General features: G+C 42.4%; 1 long non-coding RNA gene across 1 annotated transcript; it reads right to left on the bottom strand.

The window, feature by feature from the left end:
* Positions 1-5,944: 5,944 nt before the first annotated feature.
* On the bottom strand, positions 5,945-9,778 carry LOC144325031 (uncharacterized). Its single transcript, XR_013390316.1, has 2 exons — positions 9,168-9,778; positions 5,945-6,418 (listed from the first exon to the last, which is right to left on the bottom strand). It is a non-coding gene; the product is annotated as an uncharacterized LOC144325031 (long non-coding RNA).
* Positions 9,779-10,051: the final 273 nt, after the last annotated feature.

The raw sequence follows: 10,051 nt of genomic DNA, 5'->3' as shown, positions 1-10,051 counted from the left end.
GTGCTGAGAGAAATCAAATTCCATCAAGCACAATACTCGAAATTGATAAATCAAGAGATTGAATGGAAAATTAAGCAAATGAAGCAAAGATCATTTGAATCAGCAAACAAATGTGGAAAGCTGCTAGCATGGCAGCTGAAAAAGAGACAAAAATTAAATACGGTTACAAATCTAGAGATTGATGGGAGAATTGTTCAGAAACCAGAAGAAATTAGGAAGTGCTTCCACAGATACTTTAAAGAACTTTATGCACAGGGGCCACAGAAAGAGTTCGAGATAGACCAATTTTTAAAAACTAATGGACTATCAAAAGTATCTCAGGATAAAAGATCAATCTTGAATCGCAAAATAACCCAACAGGAAATTGAAGGTGCCATTCAGAACATGCAACTAGGCAAATCTCCAGGCCCGGATGGACTTACCTCCAAATATTATAAGACTTTGAAGGATTACTTGACACAACCTTTGATGGAGGTTTGCAACCAGATTGTGGAGGGGAAGAGGGCACCGGAAACGTGGAAAGAAGCATTCATCACATTGATACCTAAGCTGGAATCTGAAAAGACTCAACTTAAGAACTACCGTCCCATCTCACTCCTAAATGTGGATTACAAAATATTTGCAGACATATTGGCAAGCAGACTTAAAAAGGTACTTAATGAAGTAATTCATAAAGACCAAGCAGGCTTTCTCCCTGGTAGACATATGTGTGATAACACCAGGAATATTATTGACATTTTGGAGCTTTTGCAAATTAAGAGGAATACAAGGGCGGTGTTAATTTTCATTGATGCAGAGAAAGCATTTGACAACATTTCTTGGATGTTTATGAAGAAAAATTTGGAAGGGATGGGAGTGGGACGGGGGTTTGAAAATGGAATAGATGCAATTTACTCAGAGCAAAAAGCCAAACTGATAGTGAACAATGTGGTGACGGAGGAATTTAAAATTGAAAAAGGGACACGACAGGGGTGCCCTCTATCTCCTCTTTTATTTATTTCGGTCCTGGAGGTGTTGCTGAACATGATTAGGGAGGACCGGCAGGTACAAGGAGTAGAGGTCGGAGTGAAACAATACAAACTGAAAGCTTTTGCAGATGACTTAGTCTTAACATTACAGGAGCCAGAATCTAGTACAAAAAGAGTTTTAGAACTTATTTCTGAGTTTGGTCGGGTGGCGGGATTTAAGCTGAACAAGCAGAAAACTAAGGTTTTGGCTAAAAATTTGACACCTACAGAAACAGATGGGTACCAGAAAGAAACAGAATTAAGTGTGGTTAAAAAAGTGAAATACTTAGGGGTATATTTGTCTTCTAAAAATTTGAATTTATTTAAAGACAATTATGAAAAATGTTGGACGGAAATCAAAAAGGATTTGGAAATTTGGTCAAGATTGAAACTCACCTTGTCGGGCCGAATCGCAGCTATAAAGATGAATGTATTGCCGAAAATGTTATTTTTGTTTCAAACCCTACAGATCGTGGACAGAGTGGAATGTTTTGGAAAATGGCAGAAGGATATATCTAGGTTTGTCTGGCAGGGCAAAAAGCCCCGAATAAAATTTAAAATATTAACTGACTCGAAAGAAAGAGGGGGGTTTGCCCTGCCGGACTTGAGGTTGTACTATGAAGCTGCAGCCTTCTGCTGGTTGAAAGATTGGTTCCTGCTGGAAAACACTGATGTCCTGGATCTGGAAGGGTTTGACAATATTTTTGGTTGGCATGCATATTTGTGGTACGACAAGGTGAAAGCGCACAAATTGTTTAAAAACCATATTGTCAGAAAAGCAATTTTTGCCGTCTGGATGAAATACAAAGACCTATTAGAAGGTAAGACCCCGAGGTGGCTATCACCGATGGAGGCCAAGGCTCGAAAAAGACCCAATATGGAGGCCCATTGGCCAAAATATTGGGAAATAATTGAAAGAATTGGAGATAATTGGAAGTTGCAGAGCCAGGAAAAATTAAAAAGTAAGGTGCGAGATTGGCTACACTATGCTCAAATTCAAGAGGTTTTTAAAATGGACAAAAAAGTTGGTTTCCAGGTGGAAAAATCGAAATTGGAGACGGAACTGTTAGAACCAAAGACTAAGGTACTTTCGAGAATGTATAACTTGCTGCTTAAATGGAACACACAGGATGAGATAGTTAAATCTGCCATGATAAAATGGGCACAGGATGTTGGACATAACATTATGTCAGAAGACTGGGAAAGGTTATGGAACACCGGAATGAAGTTCACGGCATGTAGTGCCCTGAAAGAAAACATTATGAAAATGGTATACCGGTGGTACATGACCCCAGTCAAGCTAGCTAAGATATATCACCTGTCTGATAATAAATGTTGGAAATGTCAAGAGGCAGAAGGGACATTCTTTCACCTCTGGTGGACCTGCCCAAAAGTGAAGGCCTTCTGGGAAATGATTTATAATGAACTTAAAAAGGTATTTAGGTATACCTTTCCTAAGAAACCGGAGGCCTTCCTTCTGGGCATGGTGGACCGGAAGGTGTTAAAAAAGGATAGAACCTTGTTTATGTATGCAACTACAGCAGCAAGAATTCTCATCGCAAAGCACTGGAAGACACAAGATTTACCCACACTGGAGGAATGGCAGACGCAGTTGATGGACTATATGGAACTGGCTGAAATGACTGGCAGAATCCGAGATCTGGACGAGGAAATAATAGAGGAGGACTGGAAAAAAATTAAAGACTATTTGCAAAAATATTATAAACTGTATGAATGTTAAGAATGTGCACGATTAGGAAATGTTATGCTTTAGCAATTTGATTAAGTAAATGGTAAAGTAAGTGATAACAAAGAAGAAAAAAAGAGGAGACAAATGTGAAACAAATATATTATGTTTATTTTAAAGGTACTAAAACTGGGTTATAACATTCTGAATTTGGAAACATAATAATTGAAAGTTACAGTAAGTTGCGAAATAAGGTAACAAATTGCTGACACTGTTATTGCAAAGAACGCAAGGCCTGGAAGATGTGAGGAGGTCCAACTGACAGTGATAAATTATGGAAAGATGATTTGACATATATCCATTCTTTTTTATTTTCTTGTATCTTTATAATTTGTTTCTTGTTTTTTACTCTTGTATGCTTCTGAACTTGTGAACCTATGGAAAGAAACACAATAAAAAATATTTATAAAAAAAACAAAAACAAAATTCTCACAACTTTATCAAGAGATGAAAGCCACTATTAATTAAGTCTTGATGCTATTCCAAAGTCTTTTGGCAATGGGAACATCAATGGTTGTCTGTGTTTCACAGACAAACACTTTGCAGATAAACACAGACAAAAACACTCTTATTTAATCCCAATAATATTCCTCCGAAATAAGCATCCTGAGGTTATGACTCATAAACTCCGGCTGCTTACTTCAGAGGAATACTACTGGAATCAAATAAGAGTGCTTTTGGAATAATGAGTTTGAGGAATGTAGCCATAATCTACATACTACTATATTACAAAATTCTCCCAATAATAGAATTTGAAGTGGTTCCCATCACAGATGACTCCAGGGGGCTAGTAGCAGGGGCCCTACCTTTGTCTTTCAAATTTCAGCGGTGCCTGCGCAAGGCCAAAATTTGTTGTGCCCCTGCCTCTGTGGGTGCTCCCCCTAACATTGCTCGCTACCCCATTTCCTTCCACAGCTTTCAGTCACAGTATATTAAGACCTGCCACCCCTTGGTTCTCCCATAATAGGGTTTTTTTTTTAATGGAGTTTCTCCTAATACCCATTCATAATTTTCTTTCCAGCATACCCAGGAAATGTATTATGGGCTGAGGTAACCCATGCTTTCTGGCAAATACAGTGCTGATTTCAGTTCTGAATATGCTTTTCTATTTATTTTTTTAAAAGTATTTCTGTAGGCAGGTAAGAATATGTGCTTTTGTAAAAATCAAAAACAGTGAAATGTTTTTCAGAAATATAATGCCTTTTGTTGCTTTCTTCCTTGTCATCTCCATGCTGAAAATTTAATTTTTCTGTGCAAACGTTTTGATGCAATTTTTACATTTTAATCCTTTGCCCTTGAGGCCCCGAGAAGAAAGTCAGTAACTGCTTGACAGTCCTGTGAGAAAGGTAGATTGAGCACCTGCTTCACGCTCTTTCTTGTTTAGGCCACAGAGAGGGAAATAAGATAAGGTTCTGATAAGTCATTTTTTTATTTAAACCAAATATAGAAATCTCACTTTGTGGCTCAAGGTAACAGAACTGGCTTTTCTTTTAAGATTTCCTTTCCTTTGTGGAAATAAATTGCATAGTTGCCAGATTCAGAGATGGTGCCTATGCTTTTAAATGTACTAAGCCTCTTGTTTTTCAAGGAGTAGGCGGGGATTCATATCAGGAGAGCTGACTTGGCTAGAAAAGCATTTGTGGAGCTGCCTTTGAGATGTCCAGAATACGTCTGAGAGGGTGCTCATTGTAGGATCAGTTCTCTTCCCGCATGCACATTTTTCGCAGCATCTTTGGCATCAAGATGACAGCCCATATTTTCCCTCCATTTTATTTGAATTTTCCCTTTACAGGAAAAACCTGTTGCCAATGACCCATTAGCAATACCTCAATATCTTTTGCAATATTAAGCCATCCTTTTTGGAAGCTCCCACTGTCTGCTATATGGGACTGACGCATTTCATACTGTGCTTTGCCATCTCCATGGGCTTCTGTCTCCATTCAAAGTGTTGGCTTTGTTTTTTAGGGTTGCAGACAGGGCCTTCTCTTTCTTTTTAACCTCCTCCTCTTCCCCTTCCTTCCTTCCTTCCTTTCTGGGATACTATAGCAGCAGATTTCCTGCTATATTATCTTTGAAGTACCTTCCATGCTTCTGTCTTTGTTTTCCCATCCTAAAGGCTTAAGAATCTGTGGACTCATGGATCTCATGTGGTAGGGATGTGAGTTACCTCAGGGTGACACCTTGGATAGTTGATGTCAAGCAGAGTTGACCATGTGTAAGTGACAAGATGTCCTCCATATGTTTTGGACTAAATCTCCCATCAGCCCCTGCAAGCCTGGCTAATGGCGAGCAATGACTGAAGTTGTAATCCACAACATCCAAATGGCACCGCTTTGGCTATTCCCTGGAATATTCAGTACTGGCCAAACAGAACAACAGTTTGATAAGGCAACACCATAGGTTCAATCAATTGGGGGTTCTCCCGCCCAATCCCCCATTAAAATGAATGCAAGAGACCTCACTAATGACTGGGGGAGGAGAGAAAATGAAAGCTGAACTTTGCTTGGCTTCAGTCAACACAATAGATTCTGAAGGTAACAATGGGTTTGTTTCAGTAGGGGAAATTGTTCTCCACTGCCAGTTCACATCCTCCATGTGATCCTCAGTCTCAGAGAGCTTCCAATACACTCCTAGGCTGTTAAAATGTTCTACTTTGACCCATATAGGATACAGAAAAGGATGGCCTGGCTTTGTAGGTAAAAGATGGCTTAGCCAGCAGAGATTCAATAGCAGCCTGTTAGCACATTTAAAGCTCAGGAAGGAAGAAGGCCAGACCCAGGACTCAACACAATAGCTGTCATTTGGAAACACTGGTCTTTCCAAACAAGCTGCTTCCAAGAGACAAAGGCCACATAGCTAAGGGGAGAGACAGTATCTGATACCACTATCCAGGTGTTAAAAAATAAAAGTCCTGACCCAATGAGAGGCCAGCTGCAGCGCAAACCCGAGAAGGAAATGTGATTCAGGATATTATATCTGCCAGCAGTTAAAAACTACAGAGAGAACTCAAAGAGCTTTAATCGTAATGGTAATAAAAGCCCAGTTGGTCTAGTGTAGCTGGGGGACCTGAGCAGGCAGGATGTTGGGGTGAGAGGGGAGAGAGATGAGAAGTGGAGACAGATTGGTGGAAAGACGCGCTCCTCTTCCTGTTTGATGAGACACCTCTGACATGGAAAAGCACAGGCAATGCGTCACCGCAGCATCCCTTTATTTGTTTCGTATGGCATTTATAACCAAAGATTCTCAAGGTGGCTTACGGCGTAAAATAAAACAGGTTAAAAATGTCAGTTACTGTTGTTGTTGTTGTTGTTGTTTAGTCGTGTCCAACTCTTCTTGACCCCATGGACCAGAGCACGCCAGGCACTCCTGTCTTCCACTGCCTCCTGCAGTTTGGTGAAACTCATGTTGTTAGCTTCGAGAACACTGTCCAACCATCTCGTCCTCTGTCGTCCCCTTCTCCTTGTGCCCTCCATCTTTCCCAGCATCAGGGTCTTTTCCAGGGAGTCTTCTCTTCTCACGAGGTGGCCAAAGTATTGGAGCCTCAGCTTCAGGATCTGTCCTTCCAGTGAGCACTCAGGGCTGATTTCCTTCAGAATGGAGAGGTCTGATCTTCTTGCAGTCCATGGGACTCTCAAGAGTCTCCTCCAGCACCATAATTCAGTTACTATAACAAGGAAATAAAATATGATTTTTGAGAAGCACAGAATGAAAGCGGAAGAAACTGCTGCCTAGGACTGTGGAGGCCGTGACAACTTGGGGGAGATGTCTGAGCGATGGGCGGTAGTTGGCATTTAATGTTTACAAGGTGGCTGAAGGTTATTTCTTTATTAAAACATTTCACTGAAAGGCTTCAGCTGTTTGTAATGGTGCAGGCCTCATCCTGTAGATGCCAGGCATGGCCTCACTTCCACTTCCAGGGGATGTGAAGCTGTAAAATAATAATAATAATAATAAAATAAAGAAGGAAAAAGCACTTGGCTGCCTTTTAAATGTTAGTAAAGCCAGCCCCGGGACGCGGGTGGCGCTGTGGGTAAAATCCTCAGCGCCTAGGGCTTGCCGATTGAAAGGTCGGCGGTTCGAATCCCCGCAGCGGGGTGCGCTCCCGCTGCTCGGTCCCAGCGCCTGCCAACCTAGCAGTTCGAAAGCACCTCTGGGTGCAAGTAGATAAATAGGGACCGCTTACTAGCGGGAAGGTAAACGGCGTTTCCGTGTGCTGCACTGGCTCGCCAGATGCAGCTTTGTCACGCTGGCCACGTGACCCGGAAGTGTCTCCGGACAGCGCTGGCCCCCGGCCTCTTAAGTGAGATGAGCGCACAACCCTAGAGTCTGTCAAGACTGGGCCGTACGGGCAGGGGTACCTTTACCTTTACCTTTTAAAGCCAGCCCCAAACCCCCACCCCTGAAAATTTCCTAGGAGTTCTGCATCTCCCCACTCCAAGGCAACAGAAATTTACCCACGCCAAAACACACACAAATCCTGGCTACTCCCAAGCTCTCGGTATGTTTAGTATGGAAAAGAGGAGAGTAGGAGGAGGCACAAAAACTATCTCCACCCCCATCATTCAGCGCGGACACTGGGGTCCAGCTCCAAGGGCCTTCTGCTGTTCCTTCATTGCAAAAAGGTTACAGGTGTGATAAGAATTTTAAGGTCTTAGATATGTAATAAATGTTCATAAATGTACCAAGCAAACATGTACATAAATATATAAACCACATGTCTGAAAATGTACCAAACAAACAGGTACATAAATATATAAACCACATGTCTAAAAACCCCACAGAAAAAAGTCCTGAACAAATTGACCTCAATTATTTCTCTGCAAGGTCAAAGTGGGAAACCTCCTCATTGTCTCTTTCCTTCACAAATCCTGTCTTAAGGGCACAGTTACCATATGAATAGGGTGTGGGCCTGTGACCTGGCTCAGGAACTAAGTATTTATCATTACAAAAGACTGGCCAGGCTCCCCAGGCAATCCAATCAAGTGACCATTAAACAGGTAACCTGGCAGACAGGAGGTAAAGCACTCAGATTTCTGTTGTAGACCGCCCTTTCTGTGATGTAGGTATGATGTATCTGGGGGGTTGGTCTTGAGCTACACCCTTTCTGTGATGTATTTATGATGTTTCTGGGGATGGTCTTGATCTATAGGGTGGCAATTTCAAAAGTCTATATAAAGTGAGAGAAAGAGAACACTCTTATTGACAATATTATGACACTAGGTAAAGGTGAAGGTAAAGGGACTCCTGACCATTAGGTCCAGTCGTGGATGACTCTGGGGTTGTGGCACTCATCTTGCTTTATTGGCCGAGGGAGCCGGCGTACAGCTTCCGGGTCATGTGGCCAGCATGACTAAGCTGCTTCTGGCGAACGAGAGCAGCGCACGGAAACACAGTTTACCTTCCCGCTGGAGTGGTACCTATTTATCTACTTGCACTTTGACGTGCTTTCGAACTGCTAGTTTGGCAGGAGCAGGGACCAAACAACGGGAGCTCACCCCATCGCGGGGATTCAAACTGCTGACCTTCTGATCGGCAAGTCCTAGGCTCTATGGTTTAGACCACAGCATCACCAGTGTCCCTATGACACTAGATAAGTGATACTATATATTAAGAATGAGAGATGGTGAAACATGAAGTCCCATCACCAACACACGTACTACAAGAAATATACTTCCTCAGCTGCCTCGGGGCCTGGTGGGAAGGAAGTGAGCAAAAACAACGATGTGTTAACAAAGTGTGCTAAAAATGCGAAGCTGCAGATGCTCAGAATATTTTCTTTTTGTTTATCAAGGTTGGCAAAGAAAGAAATACTTGTGGGGTTTTTTTGCTGAGAGATGTAAAGCACCACAGGCTGAGTATTTTTTGTAGTGCACGAAATCTTATTCCATGATAAACTTGTTAGTATTCAAGGACTCATTTTGCAGTATCTTATTTTATGCATTCCTTTTGGGCAGAAGGAAAGGGACACTTTTGGGAACTGCACCAGGGGCTCCAACCACCTTCATCTGGTCAGCCTTGACAACACTAAGAAATAATTCCAGCTAATTTAAATAGGGCATGCTCCATACATATGAGACATAGGATTGCTGCTAAACGGTCTGATCTTCTGCAAATTTACTTGTCAGTAAAGCCCACTTAGTTCAATGGGGTTTAATCCCAGGCAATTGTGCACAGAACTGCAACTTTGATAGCAAAATTATTCACATTTATTTATGCCTCAGCCCATTTAAAGCAACAGGCTTAGCGATGCCTAGCTGTACATAGGATTAGGCCACAATTCTATGCAGCCTTGTGTGTGAAGGAAACCTTTAGGAATTTAGTAGGAATTCCTTTCAAGCAAACATATATATGACTCTGCTGTACATCCCTTTTTTTTTTTAGCCGACACACCACACAGTTCCTTACTTACTCACCCAGTTCTCAGTCCAGACGTCCCCTTAAATCAGTCCGAAATCTATATACCATTCCCATTTCCACAGACATCAGTTCACAAGATTCATTGTTTCTGTACATTCCACCTCCCTTTCGATGCAGTCGCCTGCTCAGCTGGACATTTGAGCTCTGCACTTGATTTATATCGTTCATTTCATAAGCAGTTAAGGCCCCTGGCAGGAAGAAAGATTTGGTAGCACTGCTATAAAGCAACTGACATGCTGTCAACAAGCAATGACTGTTCAAGTGAGAGAAACTTGGAGGATGCAGACTTTGCAACAAATACTTGGAGTAGAGTTAAGATAATGGTTAAGTTGGAGGGCTGGCAGTGGCCTACAGTAGTTTCAATATTATTAATTAAAAAAATGTTACAGAATAGGTACTTTTCAAATATGGTAAAGACATGTCACAGTTGTTAAGAGGGGGGCAAGCTGGCAGTATCAGTTCAGAGCATGGCTTTCAGAATAAATCCACATAGAAGTCTAAATCAGATGTACAGGCTCAAATGGATGTCTACATTGTACTTCCTAAAATGGTCAGCAAAAGCAAACCAGAAGCAGGGAATTTTAATGTGGCAAAGTAGAGGAGGAGGAAAAGGACGAGTAACCTTTTCTTACATACATTTGAAGCAGGGGCGTCTTACCCATATAGGCTAGTGGTGCGGGGTGCCAGGGCGCCAAGTTCTGGAGGGCGCCAGGGGAAGAGGCGGAGGCTGGATGCAGTGCCTCCTGGCATCAGCTCAGTGCTCTCGCCCGCCATGCCGCACTGAAGCAGCGCCGCGCCCGGAGCCTCCACCTGCCATGGCCACCGCAGCACGAAGCGGCCAGCTGAGCCGGGAGGTGCCGCGTCCAGCCTCTCCCTCTTC

Source organism: Podarcis muralis, chromosome 13, assembly GCF_964188315.1.
Source record: "Podarcis muralis chromosome 13, rPodMur119.hap1.1, whole genome shotgun sequence".
NCBI classification, from domain to species: domain Eukaryota; kingdom Metazoa; phylum Chordata; class Lepidosauria; order Squamata; family Lacertidae; genus Podarcis; species Podarcis muralis.
The sequence above is the reverse complement of the archived record's forward strand: the minus strand, read 5'-3'. Positions and strand labels throughout refer to the sequence as shown.